The sequence below is a fragment of the Sceloporus undulatus genome, chromosome 3, assembly GCF_019175285.1.
Source record: "Sceloporus undulatus isolate JIND9_A2432 ecotype Alabama chromosome 3, SceUnd_v1.1, whole genome shotgun sequence".
NCBI lineage: Eukaryota > Metazoa > Chordata > Lepidosauria > Squamata > Phrynosomatidae > Sceloporus > Sceloporus undulatus.
Genome location: NC_056524.1, coordinates 228,689,877 through 228,707,679, shown reverse-complemented (window position 1 = coordinate 228,707,679; position 17,803 = coordinate 228,689,877).

Here is a 17,803-nt window from a genome sequence, read left to right as displayed (position 1 = left end):
TGGCAAACCCGCTCTGAAGAACCTTGCCAAGAAAACCCTGTGATACGTTCATTGCCTTAGGGTCAGCATAAGCCAGAAATGACTTGAAAGCACACAACAGCAACAACAGTAAAAGAGGAATCCGCAGTGCTGAACCTATGTGGGTAATTCAGCACCTTGGATTGCTTCTTTAAAATCTGGACTAAAATTCAAAGATCCATGCTCTTTCTTACATGGAAGTTACCAGCTATCATTTAATTACTCTTCCCTATCTAAAGTAGCATTGATTCTTCAAACTTTCTTAGACTTGAACCTTGCCTATCAGTGACCTCTTCAGTGTGGCAGCTATACTATATCATATGTTTTTAGCTTCCTCAAGCCCTTCATTGTAGACAGAATAGGCTGTCATGTACATACTCTCAAAGTCAGTACCAGGCTTTTCTTTTCATTTTTTTCCCCTGGCAGTGTTCTTGTAGCTTGAAGAGCCAGCTATACTGTGAAATGAAATTCAACTAGTTGAATTGCTGCTCCATGCCGATATAAGCATTGCCTGCAAATCTGTCCTTTTCAGGCAATTGTGAAAAAGGTAAAGAGGCCTGGGGGGTGTCTAAATATAATGGGATTTATTGATCTCCCCCAAACACCCACATTCCTTTTATTTATAAACTGTGATTTCCTGCTGGAGATTCCTGTTAATGTAAATGGTCTTCAGCTGCTTTATTGGTTTTTACAATTTCCTGGAAAAGGTTAAAGAATTGCAAGGCTTCATTAGAAGAGCATCTAATTTAAAGAATTCTAATGTAATCTGGGTTTCTTAAAATCCTCAAAGTGCCTTTTGAAGTGAGTAGGTTTCTTTAAAAGAAACTTCCCTTCTCTTAGGCAGGTGGAATAAGCATTTTTATGTATTTAAATTAACATACTTTGCAGGTATAGTGTAGCTGTGTGAAACTCTTTGGTAAGAAATTTCCAACAGACAAAAGAATGAAGGTACAATGCATTAATGTGTAGAATTTATATTAATTAATAAATTAAATAAATAATTTGGAGTATTTGTACCCCACTCTTCAGCTACAAAGGCTCTCAGAGTGGCTTAGAATTTATTTATTTATTGTTTTTAATTGGACAATTCCCTGCCTTCAGGCTTACAATCTAAAAAGATATGACACAAAAGGAGAAGGGAATGGTGATGAGGAAGGGATCAGGTTCATTGGTTCTTCTTTCCCTCTGGGGCCATAGCCATGGCAGATGGGCTGGAATGGGGCTCTTCATCTTACTTTGGGTTAGGCCTGATTGAGCTGGCCTACCTCTCCACCCCCCCCCCTCCTCAAGGCCACTAGAAGATGTAGTGTGTGTAGTTCACTAGTTTAGACAGAGTTAAAGAAGGATTGAATAATCTCTTCCTTCTCTGCCGAAACCATCTGAGGGAGAGAAAGCAGCAACAGTTCTTCCATTGTGCTAACATACAGCTTCATGACGTCTGAAATTTGCAATAATCTGATACCTGAGTTTTTCCTTTCCCTTGTTGCTTCCACATATGACACCCTAGACATATTTTGGGTGAAAAAGCAAGTAGAAATTCTTTAAATCATCCTTCCCAATGTTGGTACATTCCAGATGTGCTGGATCACAATTCCCATCATCCCCAAGCAACATATTCCTTGTAATGGCTAAAGTCTCTCTCTCTCTCTCTATGTGTGTGTGTGTGTGTGTACTTGCAAACCTGTGGGAAGGAAATGGCTTCTTTCTGGTCTTTGCAAGACACCCTAGACATATTTTGGTTGGAAAAGCTGAGTAGAAATGCTTTACATCATCCTTCACTGTGTTCGTACCCTCCAAATGTGCTAGACCACAACCCCCATCATCCCCAATCAACATATTCCTTGTAATGGCTGAAGCTACTTCAATAAGTCTATCAATGGCTATTAGTCATTGGATAAATGGAAATATTATATTGGAGATAATAGTAGGAGGGGGATGTTGCTAACAAGCCCTGTTTGTGGGCTTCCTGGAGACATCTGTATGGACACTGTAGAACTAAGATATTGTAATAGATTTTTGGTCTGGCCAAGCAGGGATCTCTCTCTCTCTCATCTGTTCAACTAATACAGGAGCAGAAAAAATTGTGGCCTCACTTCTACCTCCCAGATTCCCTTTGTGGAATTCCAAGATCCCCAAGGTTTCCCAAGACCCCCAAGCGGCAAACAAAGCCACCAATGCATTTCAGTGGAGGCCAGAGATTATTTCCCTCTAGCACCAAACCCCCATCCCCAGAAGCAATCTCTGCAGTCAAGTGAAATATATTAAAGGGCAGGCCCTAACCAGGACAGTCTCTGTAGCATTGGTTCTAAAACTTTGGTCCAGTTGTTTTGGGCTTTAACTCCCAGAAGCTCCAGCCAGGTTGGCCAACAGTCAGCTCTGTTAGTCTAACATAATTTCTAGGATTTTACATCTCTATCAAAAGCAGATCTTTCATAAAGTTGTCTTGCCAACGCAAGCCTAAGCAAGTCCCAAATAACTTTGGGGCTGAACAGACCGCCCCTTTGAGCTCCAGATTAGGGCCATGGCAATTACATGCTGTGTGCCCAGTCTGGCCTCTCGCAGTGCAAAAAATGAGCTGCAAAAAGCGGTTCCTTTTTGTGCCGTGGAAAGGGCACCATAGCCGCTGCTTCCGCTGCTTTTCAGCACTCCTTTGGTGCTGCGTCATGTGGATGCAGAGCCAGAAGAGTGCCGTGATGCCACCCACCATGTGGTGGGGCACACAGTGTCACCCCAGCATGGGGATAGAGTTGGGGCATGCGGACACCACACACCCACTCCACCCCAATGCTGGCCTTTATGGCTGGTCTGTCGAGGCTGTTTGACAACAAGAATATCTAATCAGAATGCATTGTTGCTGGAAACTTCCAACTGATGTGAGCATTTGCAGCTGAACTTTGGAGGAACAGGGGAGACCAAGTGGGGTTATAGAGGAAGTCACAGTCCCTGTGAATCAGAAAGTTTAGTGCTCAGATCCTGTGAGATTTGGCTCCACTACAACCCTTTGCTCTGAAGAAGAAAAGAAGCCACTGCTACAAACTGGATATCAGTAATGGCAAAGAAATCCAGCTACCATCACATCACATATTTTTTCTCACCTTCAAATCTTCCTCTTAGCCTTCTTTGTTTTGTGACTAATCATCAGAAGGCAGATTTGCCCTTCATTTCTAAGTCTGAATGCTGAGGTACACATTAATCAGGGGGAATACACAATATGTTCTCCATCCAATTTAATCTTTGGTGTTTTATTTTTCATAAACGTGATTTATGCATTTGCTTATCAGATAGTGTCAAAACTTGTGTGCATGTTGTGTGCTTTCAAAAGAAACATAGAACCAAAAAATAGGGATCCTTGACTTTGAAAATAAGATAAATATTCCTCATATGAAATGCAGTATGCATGTGTGGGGGGCATATCTACATGAAGCCTTGTTCAGTTTTTGAGACTGTGGGGTCATTTCAGCTGACAGGATGAATCGTTTCCTGATTCGCTCTTGCCCTGGTTTGGAAAGCGATTCTAAAAAGTCCCCTGTTCCTACTATGAAAGGGGATCTTTTCCTTACTGGAGTGGAATCGCTTTTTTAAGGGACAATTGTTGTCCCTACTGGGCACTTCAGAACTGCCTGTTAATCATTTGTGATGTAAGCGGTAGCCTGGCTTGGAAATTTGGGGGGGGGTTAGAGGCTGAGAGAGTGTGAGGCTGACATATGTGTGCCCTGAGGCTCAGAGAGTGTGAGACTCAGAGAGAAGCCTGGGGAGGATGCAGGTAAGGCATAGAGGAGGGGGGATCCTCGTGGATACCCAAAAGACCCCTGCAATGGCTGGATCGAGCAATCCACCCAAGGCAGAGAGGAGGGGGCCCCACGGGTCTGTCGTTCCCACTCATGGAACTCATTTCAGAATCGATTATTCTGAAAAAAATATTTCCAAGTACTCTCTGGAAACACCAGGGTTTTTTGCCTTTGCCTCGCTTCCTCACAACAGGTTTCAATCACATCATGACAGGAAGCGATTTCAAATGGGAATGAGGGTCATTTAATCCAATCGGTGATTCGATTCTTTTTATAGTGGGAACAAGGCCTGCCACAATCAATGATTTCTGTTCTTTTTCTTCTCTCTCTCTCTCTCTTCCCTCAAACTGAAAAGTGGAAGCAGTAGCAGAATATGTAGAAACTACTCCAGTTCTGCATTTACCAGAGGAACACAAGCTCCCTCTGGCAGCAAAGAATAGTACTGAAAGACGTTCCTCGCAGAAAATTTAGAAAGCCATTGGGCAGTCTACATGCTGCTTATACTGTTTTAAATTTCTGTGAAAAGTACAGGGAAATTCTGAAGATTCAACTTTGGGCTGGAGACACTTAGGGAGACTCTTAAGTGTGCATGAAATGTTTCTAAAGGGAAAATATATTTCTGTTTTGTACCTTGTTGGCACCAAATATTTTTCTGTGAAGTTGCTATTGGTATATATTGTTTTTCCAAAATGTTTCACAAGAGTTATGTGCATGCCTACACACATATATATGCACAGGTGTGACACAGTCATTTCAGAAGTCTAAATGAAACATTGGGATCCCAACCAAGTATTGGTTAGGGGTTATCTAGGTTCTTGGGAGATCTAGGTTGATTAACTTCAGTTAAAAGAAAAATATGAGACAAAATAATAATAATAATAATAATAATAATAATAAATTACAACCATATCAACAACAATTATTCTTTTTCTTATTTTTCTTCCCCTACTCATCCCATTATTCCTTATCCTTTATCCTTCTTACACTATCCTGACCTTCTTCCTCTTTCTCAGTCTATCCTTTCCTTTTACCTTATCCATTTTATTCTTCCATTCCAATCTTTGTCTCATTCCTTACCTTCATATTTCTTTCTCCTTCTTACTTATATCCATTCTTCTTTCTCAACTTACACTCACTTTCTACAACATACCTACCCTCATAATTCCTTCCCACCTCCATTCTTCTTTTTAATACTTAAAACAAGTTCAAATTATAATAAAAAGACATGCTAAATGTACGCAATAAACATTCATTCCAACTTCCTTGCTACTAATCCTTATTTCTATAAATATTGACTCCTTAGATCTTTTATTCATATTTTCATTTCATATTTTTCATATTATTCATATTTTCCATTCCTTTTTCCCACTAATATAGTTCATAATATAAGCTTCTATTATTCCTATTATATTCATAAACCTTTTATATTGTCATCATTGACTTGATTAATTCACATATCTATAGATTAATATCTATCTATTTCTCTATTTCAAATTCACAATAGAAATAGAAATAGAAATAAGATTTACTGTATTACGGTCAATGACCCACACAAAATAACACAATTCAGTACAATATTATACAATGTCCAATAGAAAAAACAATGCAAGCATAAATTACGAATACAAAAAGAAATACAGCTTGGAGATGCCTCAAACAAGGGTCAGTAGGTACTGGAATAAGTAAGATTGTACATCAAGTTGTATCAATTTTCTCAGTAATTCAGAAGCTGAATAAATTCTAAAAACTGTGTAATAAAAAACTATTCAAATAGAAAATAGGGTCATTAAAATTAAAATTAAAACACTATTCTACATCGGCACACTATTAGGGTGACACAAACATTTGCCACCTTGGCTGTAAACCCTGGCTGAGGGTTAGCCCAGAGGTAGTGAGGTTTACTAATTTGTAAGATTAATGCTATAAAGCACTGATAAAAACAGCACGTTAGGATGGGTAAAATTATACATCAAATTTCATCAATTTTATCAATGGATCAAAAACTAGGTAAATTCAAATAATTATATAGAGTGAAATCCCTTCAAATGCTAAATGAAATTTCACAATTGCTATTTCCTCCCCTCACTCTCTTATAAATTAAGTGACTTTCTCCCAGTCCTTGTTAATTTTTTCTCAGGGGTTTCCCTTTAATAAACAAGTTAATTTATCCATTTCAATAATATCATAGAGTTTCCAAAGCCAATCTTCTTTACTTGGAATTTTGTTTGCTTTCCTTTTGGGGGGGGACAAAATGTGTATGCATAAAAATGGGAGATCTAGGTTCTAACCTTCACTGAGCCATCAAACTTGTTGAGTGAGCATGGACCCATCATTCTCTCTCAGTCCATCCACAGTAGTTGTGACAAGGAGAAAACCCATGCCTACTGTCTTGGTCTCATCGGAGGAAAGCTGGAACATTACAAAGATGAATGTATCTGATTCACTTAACACAAAATATGACTGCAAGATTTTGAAATGAGATTTTTTTTAAAAGGGGGGGGGGGGCACAAATTGTAAAGTGCCAAATAATTCACCTAAATGAATGAGTCACCAGAAGAGAAGCATATTCAATCATGCTTTGAATCTGAATCTGAATCATACCTTATATAATTTTAGATTTGTTATTTATTCTTTTTTAGACTGGGAAAACATGTTTTGTTTTAAAGCTAAAGAACATTAAAGTAAAAGAACATTAATAGTGATGTACTCAGATCGAGTCTAGACTGTAAGAGGCAGGCTGCAAATAACTGTGACTCAATACCATTACCATTTCAGCAGTTAAATAAAATTAAAAATAGCAGTGAATTCATCAGGAATATCTTTGCCAAAATAATATTCCAATGACTGTACCATTGTGGAAAAAAGCTATTAATTTTCCTAACATGCTTCTTCATGCAATGGAAACCCGCAAGAAAATGTTCTGTGGACAAACACTTGTGATCACTGGAAGAGTGGCTGTAATGCCTTTTATCTTCCCAACTCGGATGCCTTTTAGAAGTAATGGACTACAAATCTCACTATTCCTAGACCACAAGCTAAAAGCTATTCTAGAATTGTGTACAGAAGAAGGAGGGGTACATCTTGATCCTAATTTAAATTGACTAAAGAAGTTAATGAAAGGAAATTTTCATCTCCCCCTGCCTCCGTTGTCAGCCTCTTCACCTCTTGTTCATGCTGAATCACAAGTGACTAGTGGGAACAGGAATTATTTCTTCCACGAGCTTTCTTCTGTTTTAACTTAAACGTATCTTAAGTTAAACTCTAAGCCAGTAACTGGAACCATTTCCCATAATATTCCAAATACATGAACAGTGGTTGTATATTGAATTACATCACATCACTGAGTAGGCAACATATTGCCCACACAATAACAATAATGATTATATCAGTTTTGTCATGTCCTTGGTGGTACATCACTGGACATCAGAGTTGTGGCAGGGGAAAAAACTCACAGTGAAGCTACAGGGAAAAGTCACTGGAAAGGCAGTAGTGGGGCCTATGCAGAGCCTTACCCTATTTACCATACTATCATGAAGATGTGGACAGAACAATTCACAGCATGGGGAGAGTGGGGTTTTTAATGGGCTTTTTATCCACTGAAGTAAATTGGAAAGAATTTCCTTACACCAGCTCCAGGTTGTGTAAAGTGTTGCCCTTGATGGCATGGGTAGCAACTCATTGAAGGGGTAGAGGATACAACAGAACTGTGTTCTTCCTCCAGATCACCCACACCCGTGTCCCTCACTTTTGATGATTTTATGGGTACATATGAGGCATTTCTCCGATGTATCTGTCACAATGGTAGCAAGGCATTCTGATAGAATAATGGTATGACCCCTTCTGGTGACAGATGCTAAGCATAGAATTGCATCCTAAGTTTATATCAACTGGGAGAGACGTCAAGAAACATATCTGAAAGATTTGTCTAAGTATTTCAAAATTCAATGAGGTATCTTGAGATTTTTCCATTAATTTATTGCACAAGATGATTAGATATGAAGCATTGATGTTAGTTCAATAAATCAGCTGATTTCACAGTTGCATACAGAATTGCATGGTGTACAAACAGAAAACCTGCCTTTATGAAAAGAAGGAAAACAAACATATACACGCCATCTTTTGCACAATTGTATAATAAAATTGCATTGCATATAAAAATGTAGGAAAATAGTGATCACAGTAACTTTAAAGAAATAAATAATCTTCCACATGTTTCTTGCTCTCCAAAGCCTTCTGAAAGGTTAGTGTACATTTCTGCAGTGCACTAATGCTTCTCAACAACCAGAGGGCAGACTTCTGCAACATAACTAAGTGATAATCTTTTCCACTTGAATTGAGCAATCCCAATTGAAGTTTCTTTGGGACAAACTTGCATGCATAAAAATAAAAGAATGAGAGATGTATCACTGCTACTCCATTCCTCTCCAGATGAAGGAAATGCTTACTAAATTGTACTCTATTCCAATAAATTAATATTTAAATGAATAAACTATTTTTTTATTTCCAAGCTACTTTTATCCTTAAAATAGAACAAAGAGGGAATACAGAGGCACCATTAAGACTAACTGGTATATTTTAGTGTGATCTTTCATAAATTTCAATCGACTTTGTTAGATGCACTGAAAGAGTCAATATTAAAGCACTAGGTATAGCAGTTACATGGTTGTGAGAGTAGGATCAAAACATAGTAAAATACAGAAAGATATAAAGTGTGACCCTACTATAAACTTTCAATAGATTGCATGAGATGATGTAGAGGAAGGCATATGTCATATATCACATTCTAGGATGAGCAACTGAATGCACCTCTGATGTGGGTGATGTTATTAAAACTCACAATGTTATTGCCAAAGTAGATGTAGAGACAAAGTTGGCATCTGGGTTTGTAGCAGGATCTTGTCCCCGTACAGTCAACCCTCCATATCCATGGATTTTTAATCCATTGATTCAACCATCCACAGCTTGAAAATATTTAAAATATATATTCCAGTAAGCAAACCTTGATGTCATTTGGCTAAGGGATACTATTTGATTATGTCATTGCATTTAATGGGCCTTATGGCTGATGTCTTTCAATGGTCTCCTCTGGAGTAAGTGACCACTAGTGATTTTCTTTGACTCAAGCAGGCTAACCCAGTGACCACACCAACTGACATGGGAAAGCTGCTCAACCTAGCAATCATCATGGGACCTCAGCAGTTGAATTTGTTGTAGAAAAACCAACCCACTTAGTGCAAAGGATTGGAATGCAGTAAAGAGTAGAAAGATTCTAAGGGACACTGCACACTTAAAGTTAAAGTTACAGGCTACTAGCAGTCCCAGACTAGTGGCTTACATAGATGCAGATTGGCCTGAAGACCCAACACATCACAAATCATACCAGTGGGAACCTGTTTTTCAATGGAGGTGGAACAGTTATCTAGACAATATAGAAACAACTTGCTGTAGCTCTCTCACCTACTGCAGCACAATATGCATCAACTGCCCAAACATGCAAGGAAGATATGTGGGTGTGCCAGTTGCAACAGGAACATGGAACTGAACCAAAGCCTATAGAAGACAATCAAAGGTGCATAAAATGCTCACAGAATGGAAGGGTCAGTTCACTCCTCCCCAAAAGCTGCTGTTTTACCTACTCTTCATAGGACTATTCTAACCCTTTGGTAGCACTAATCAACTGTGTTGTGTTGTGCTGTGTGACTTCAAGTCATTTCCACTTTATGGTGACTCTAATGCAAACCTATCTTGGTATTTTCTTGACAAAATCTTTTTCATAGGGGGTTTCACTTTGCCTTCTTCTGAAGCTGGGAGGGTGTGACTTGCCTAAAGTCATTCAGTGGGTCTCCATGACTGAGCAGGGACCTGAACGCTGGTCTCCAGAGTCATAGTCCAATGGTCAAACCACTACACCATGCTGATGGGAATTAAATTTTCCTCACTCTTATCAAAGGGATGAAAATTGTAGGTTTATAACATTAAAAATTCAAAAAAAGTCATAGAAATAGAAATTCATTTATGCTTGTGTGCAAAGTCTATGTGATATTTCCTATCTTCCCCCATTTCATATCATAAGAAGAACTAGACTTTGCCATATTTGTGTTCACCAGGTGGTGAGCCAAACAGAAGAGCAAACTGGAACTGCCGTACTAACATATGCCTTTGTATTACTGAACAAAATGATATTTGTTGAGTGAGATTTTGACTAAAACATGAGTTTCATCACAAGATGCACTACAAGTATGCCACACTTACATAAATGATACCCTGGTCAACACAAAAATGTTGCTTAGACTCTAAAGTTAATGTAACCTTTTGACTTATGTGTCTGCCTAGACCAGGGTGGGCAACTGCAGTGGATATGGGGGCCTTTTTCACCCCTATGATGCCCCAATCCTGACTGAAAAGTGGCTGAACATTCATGAAAAAAACACATCCAGGAATGACCAGATGGAAGGATTGGGAGGTGGGAGATTCCTGCTCCTTAATCTGTCACTCCTACCACAAGTTATAAAGTTCAGAATCCAAACAAAATCTGACATCCAAAATGCTTCTTGTCCCAAGCATTTCAGATAAGGAATACTCAACCTGTACATACAAAACCAAATTACATTAATACAGAAAACAATATTTTACAAAAAGTCCATGGCATCATAATAGGGTCCATAGTTTGTTGGGGAGCTGCACAAAAATTTTTGGGTGGTCTGTATTAACCTGTGAATGGCACTTTGTCAACCTCTGGTTTATTCAGAATGTAATCCATTATGAGGCACTTTTGTTTGTTAAAGTGTAGAATAAAAATAGTATAACAAATATAAGAATAAATTCATATTATTACTTATTTATTGAAAATATACTGTAATCATGTAATCATGTGCCTTTTGCAGGACCTACTGGACAATATAACATAAGGCTAGGCTTGCCAATCTAGTTCTTCTAATCCAGGCAACTTCATCTGAATATGATGCTTGTAAAATTCACCAGATGATTTGGGAAAGGATGGCCAGAATCTTTGTACACTAACCCCCATGCATATTTGCTCTTTTCAAAGTTGCTTTAAAGATAAGAAATAGAAGGGTAGGGTTTCTTAGATAGGGTTTCTTAGGGATGAAGGAGATACTGCCGATTGCATTGGGACCACGATGACCAGATGGTCTGCTCCCAAAGCAGGCCACCACACTGTGGTCCCAAATGGGCCACCAGCAGGAGCAGATTTAATCTGCTCCTGAACAGTCTGGATCCTGTTGCCTTGGCGCAGCTTCAGAGTAGGTTCCGTCCACTTTGGGGGCATGCATCATCTGAACACCATGCCCTAAAGCAGCTGGAAGCCACTTCTTTTGGCCTGTCTGTTTCAGGCCTTAGATACTTCCCTGTACTGCAAGAGTGCAGAACCCAAGAACCTCTGTGCCAACCAAAACATTTTGCCTGCTCTTGTGACCTATTTTCTTTACCACCTTTTCCCCTTAGAGAGCCTCTGTCTCTTTAATGGCTATAAAATGCTAATATTCAACAAGTATAGCTTTCTCAAGAAAGGGGATGCCACAAAGTTTGGAATCCTGCTTGATTCATCATAATAACATTTGCTAAATATGGAACGGAAGGCAGCCAAAACAGCATTGCAAATACACACCACAGAGAAGGAAAAGTTGTCAGACCTAGATGAACATAGCATGCCCAAGACACACAGAAACTATGGAAGCAAGTGATTTCCCTCCAAAGATTTATAGGAGCCCATTTCAGAGTTAGAGAAGCTCTGGGGCATCCATTTCAGAAGTGAAGACCTGCAGCAAAGTACACATAGACTGTTCAAGCTAGGGAACAACAACAATGGCAGTTGCAAACATTAGATCAGGGAAAGTTTCCAAACTGCATGCCCTAGGGAGAAACAGAAGACTAAGCAAGCAGATCAACCAAGAATCAGAGAATATTTTGAAGTTAATGAAGTAATATGTATTAACAACTATAGTGACTCCTCACTCCACATACCTATTAAATATAGTCTAAGATTCTTTAACTGAATTTAAGCTCAGCTTTATGTCCACATCCTATTTGGAAAATGGGAATATTCCTTACTATCCTGACCCAGCAGTGTAAGTATTACAAATCTAATGTGAGGGAAGATGTTTTGTTTGCTAAAAGGAGAAAGAGAGAGATTTTTAAAATGCTAAGGCCCCTGTGGTCTCTTCCAACTCTATGATTCTATGATTCTAACAGTTGTGATTTATTTTGTTATGTGTCTTCAAATTATTTCCGATTCATGGTGCGCCTAAGGTGAAACTGTCATGGGATTTTCTTGGCAAGTTCCTTCAGAGCAGGCTTGCCATTGCCATTCTCTGAGGTTGAGAGAGTGTGACTTGTCCAAAGCCACCCAATAGGTTTCCATAGCCAAGTGTCCTAGTCTAACACCCAAACCATTAACCTATGCTGGCCCTCAACAGCTGTCAAACTTCTGTCAGGGATTTGAAGGGTTAAAACACAGCACACAGGGAAATGCTTGATGTGTGTGTGTTTGGCCATGAGCATTCGGCAGAAGGACAAGGTTGATTAGCACAGCTGATGCTCATTGGCTCAAGGACACTTCAGTGCCCAAGTGCACGTATCCATGGATGATGAAACATGTGTCTGAATTGCACAGGAGACACATGACATGGTTACACACCTCAACTCACTGGGTTTGGGAGACCACATGGTCTGGAGACTATGGTGCTTTCTGCACCGGCATTTGGGACGTCCGGAGGACGTCCTATTTTAAAAAGGGGGCGTCTCTTATAGACGCCCCTGGGCCTAGTACGGACTCCGTCCGTACAAGATGGCGCCGGCCCTTCTACATGGCCGGCGCCATCTTTGCGTATCGGACGCTGAGCGTCCGTACGGGTTGCGTCCTTTGTGACGTAGCAAGTGCGCCCCTGGCGCCTCGCTACGTTGCAAATGCGACGGAAAAAGAAGCTCCATTTTGGAGCTTCTTTTTCGGTCCGCGCGGGAGTTGTGCCGTGTGGAGGCTCTGGCTCCCCCGCGGACCTACCGGCGGCGGCGGCAGAGTGCTGCAAAGTGGCGGTATGTACCCCGCCTATATAAACCCAGGGGTTGCAAGGGATAGCTTGTGGGTTTGAAGTAGGAGTTGGATTGGTATGTTTTGGAGTTTTAGAGATCTGGTTTTGTATTATAGCACTGTTAATAAAGAGCACTTTGGGGACTTTTGTTTCTCTGGTGGTTTATCAGAAGAAGCTACAGCATCAGTTTGCTGTGTGTCCCCGGAGGTTCCTGCATTGCTGCAGTTCCTGGAAGACATCCAGTTGCTGTCATCCCAATTGGACTTTGTAGCCACGCTCCAGCTTCTGGAAATTGCCAGCTCTGCTACTGTTACCCATGCTGCTCTATATAAATTTTGGTATAAATGATAACCCTTAATGACCCCTAGATGAACTCTAATAGCCTGTCCACCATTGCCAGCAAGGCATGAGGACATGTACACACACCCCTGAGGGGCACCCACATCATCATATCTGGGGAAGTCGCATAAGAGGATTATCATAGGACCAGGAAGAGCAATTGTTTGCCTTCCCTGAGGCTCTTGCCCCCTCCTTGAGTCAGTTGTCTCAGCAGCTTAAGACCACTAAGACAATCAGACAGGGACATCCAGGTGAAAAGAAAGTAATTAAACACATTTGTTCTCACTATCAAGCACCTTTGCCAGAAGCAAGATTTTGCCTATAAATATCATCAGATTTGCCTGTTCACTGGGCCAGTCTAATAATAATAATTAATAATTTGTTTTATTTATATACCGCTATTCCAAAGATCATAGCGGTGAACAGCAAGTAAGCTAATTAGCAAGTAAGCTAATTTGCCCCCAACAGTCTGGGTACTCATTTTAGCGACCTCGGAAGGATGCAAGCCTGAGTCGAGCTTGGGCCCTTTTACTGGTCTTGAACCGACTTCAGGGGGAAGCTCTGTCCCCTTGAACCCTGACCTGGCTCCTGGCTCTTGATTCCTGGTCAGTCATTCCATGGCTGAGCCTCATGCCATCCTCATCATATTCCATTTGGATTCCTGGTGGGAGTCTACATTCTGGTACGTATCACCTCAGTGATGCCTAAAATCCTATTCCATGCTAACCTATGCTTTTCCTGAGCCTTGTATGTGTGTGTGTATGCTAGTGAATCGTATGTGTTTTTCCCCTTATAAATAAATTGGTTATTATTTCTAGAAGTCTGTCTCAGCTCCATTTATTGGGATCCCCTGGTCTACTCCGTATACATAACAGGAGACGATTCTGCAAGGGCCGTCGTAGCAGGCCCTCCTCTTGCAATATTTGAGCTAATAACAATAATAATAAAATTCCCCTAAATGGACCCTTGGCTATACTACAAGGGTCTAATTTAACCCCAGGACTCGTTTGAGTTGCTGACAGTGGTTGTTGGACCCCAGCAGTTGCGTTGACAACTTCATCATTATAGCACTGACAGCATTAAATAATGGCTCTCAGAGAACTTTCCCCCCTGAGAAAGGAGCTGACTTTTATTTCCAAAAAAGATCATGAGGTCCAGTTGTCTCTGAACAGGTGATAGGACCTCTTATTGCTGGCATTTTTTTAAAATAAAGCCAGTTAACAGTACCGATGTATATATTCTTACTCGGAGTACCATGCATGTCTACTACCACTGCATTCCTAAATAAGTGGATATATAACATAGAATAGATTGTTGTTGTAAACTGCCTTCAAGTCAACTTAGATGTATGGTGACACTATGAATGAGAGATCTCCAAGTTACTCTATCATGAACAATCCCTGGAGACTCAGGGCTGTGGCTTCATAGACTATGGGGCTCGACAGACGGGTGGCTCTGTGCCACCCACCCTTGCCCCGCATCGTTGCCGCAGCCACCAAACGGCGTGACAACGATGTGCTGCCGAAAAGAAACTGCCTAGAGCAGCTTCTTTTTTGCGGCACTGTAAACTGGAAAGGGTGCCACCATGACGCCAATTCCTGGGAGCAATGTCTGCATGCTATGCGGTGTGTGCATCATCATAGTGGCCCCCATGTGGACGGGGCCAAGCCATGGATGGCACTGTCGATGCATACTAGGGTTCGGGAGCGTGCGGTTGCTCCGTTCTCCCGAACCCAAATTTTGGCCCCTGTTCTGAGTCTATCTCTCTTTAATGTCATGTTCCTCTTTTTCTACTGCCTACTTCTACTTTACTAAGCATTAATGTATTTTCTAGTGAGTCATGTCTTCTCATATGTCCAAAGTATGAAAGTCTCAGTTTAAGTCATCTTGGTTTCTAGGGAGAGTTCAGGCTAGATTTGCTCTAGAACTCATTTATTTGTCTTTTTACCAGTCCATGATATCTGTAGAACTCTTCTCCAACATCACATTTAAAATGAGTTGGTTTTCTTCTCTGTCCAGCTTTCACAACCAGACAGAAAAATTTGAAATACCACAGCACAGACAATCCCAACTTTAATATTCAATTATAGATTTTTACACTTCAGAATTGTGTCTAGTTCCTTCATGGCTGCCCTTCCAAATCTTAATCTTCTGATTTCTTGACTGCAATCTCTGCTCTGATCAAAAATGTGGAAAATTTTAAACTATTTCAATGTCTTCATCAGCTACTTGAAAGTTATGTAAATCATCTGTGGTCATTATTTTTGTTTGTTGATATTGAGGTATAAACCTGCCTTTGCACTTTCTTCCTTGATTTTCTTCAGTAATTGTTCCAAGTGTTTGCTATTTTCCGCTAGTAGTATGATGTCATCTGCATATCTTAAACAGTTGATGTTCCTTCCTTTAATTTTCACCCCTCCTTCCTCCTAGTCAAATCCTGCTTTATGTATGATATGTTCAGCATACATGTTAAAGAGATAGCATGATAAAATGCAACCTTTCCTGATCTCCTGGCAATTGGAAACATTCCTTTTTCCACATTTTGTCCTGATGATAGCTTCATATCCTGAATACAGGTTATGCTGCAGAACATGTGGTACAACCATTTCTTTAAGAGCAATCCAAAGTTTTACATGATCTACACAGTCAAAGGCTTTGCTATAATCTATAAAACATAGGCTGATTTTCTTTTGAAATTCTTTGTTGCACTCCATTATCTAAATGTGTGTTTTAATGCAATTCCTAGTGCTGCTTCCTTTCCTGTATATATGTTCTTTTAAATTGATCTGTGTGTTTATCTGATGTGTTTTAATTTATATGGTGTCTCTGTTAAATGTTGTTGTTCCCTGCCTTGATCCATGAGGAGAGGCAAGTGAGAAATTATTATTATTATTATTATTATTATTATTATTATTATTATTATTATCCTATTATGTTTTTTTTTGTAAGATTTGTTCAGATGAGATTTGTCATTGCCTTCCCCTGAGGCTGAGAGCAAGTGACCTGCCCAAGGTCATGCAGTGTGTTCCATTGCCAAGGCAGGAATCAAACCCTGGTTTCTAGAGTTGTAGTCCAACGCTCAAACCACTATGCCATGCTGGATCACTGATTCCTCCAACAATGGGAATTTAGGATTCAAGCCAGCAAGCTGTATAAATAGGCAACTATGTGGCATATGTAGCATCTTGGTACAACCCAGCCAAATAGGCAATATCGAAACTCTACTTAAGGCTGAGTCATGGCAGGAGGAAAAGGGAGGAAAACAACTTGGAATGTGTAGCTATGCAGGTGTGTGTGTGTGTGTATACAGTGCCTGCCATGCCTGGACATGTTCTTGTTCGGAGATATTTCTAGAAAAGAGTGTTGGAATGTAGAATTTGTTTTATATGCTCAAAGAAAACCTCATTTAAAATATTTGTTTAAGCTAGACCCTGACATATTTTATACTGAACCTTGGTTCTGATATAATTTTTCTTCCTTTTTTTTCTTTTTTGTCAAATCTCTAGTAGCTAAGCATGATAAATTTCTGGCCAAATGTTTCACTAAAATGGATAAAGATGTTCCTTCACTCTGAATATGACATAAAAGAGCTGATAGGGATACAAAGCAAAGATTAAACTAAAGCTACTTTTCAGAGAACTGGAATAAAGCCATTTTATTCCCTGAAAAGGAAAGGCAATTAAAAAAAAACCACCATGCAGCGGGGTGGGGGGGGGGGGGGGGGGGGGTTGAATAATTGTTCTCTTTACAGTCTTGAGGAGAACATCTGGTCTTTGTACCTTTGACAATCCAACAAAATAATACTTTCACATTCCCTTCCACTTACATGTCCCATTAAATCCAATCCACAGTTTCCTAAAAGATTACAGTTGTGATGCAGCTAGAGATGCCAAATAAGTTTTGACTTAAGGATATGGAATTGTATTAATGTACGGTAGCTGCATGTTTCACCAGTGGCGGCTAGTGGTGGCTAGTGGGACAGTGAATTGGGGCTTTAGTCCAGACTTTCAAATTACTGGATGCTATCCCCAAAATCTGTTCAGCACTTTAGATAACTTATCTGAAATTAGACTAAAACCCAGAGCAAATTCACCACCCCGCTGGTGTCAGCACCATTATGTTTTGCTATGTAACAAAATTAACTTGAAAGGACAGCAGTTTGAATTAAGATAATAGTATGAGGAAACCTTCTTTCTTTGTTTTGTTTCCATATTGGATACTTGGGCACAATTGTAGTGAAATCTCTCTGGCTGACATTTAACACTCATAAAGCAGCAGGAGAATTTATAACTATTATCAATTAGGAGATTCATAGAGTTTTGTGCTATGCAATCAGGAGTAGCTGGGTCATGTATGTTGATTTGCATATGCATCATGAGGCGCATTCAGGATGGGAAAAAGCCTTAAGATATGCTGGAAGCTGGGTCCCCCCATCTCCAAATATGCATATAGCATGCTTCCTGTCCCTGTTTATTTCTTGTGAATGAGCTGGATGAGCTAGTTACCCAAAAAAGGAGGGGACATGGGGTACCCACCAATTGTTTCAGCTTCTCCTAAAATGTTGGGGGGATTGCTTAGCTTAAGGAGGACTGTAAGAGGCTGGGTAACCTG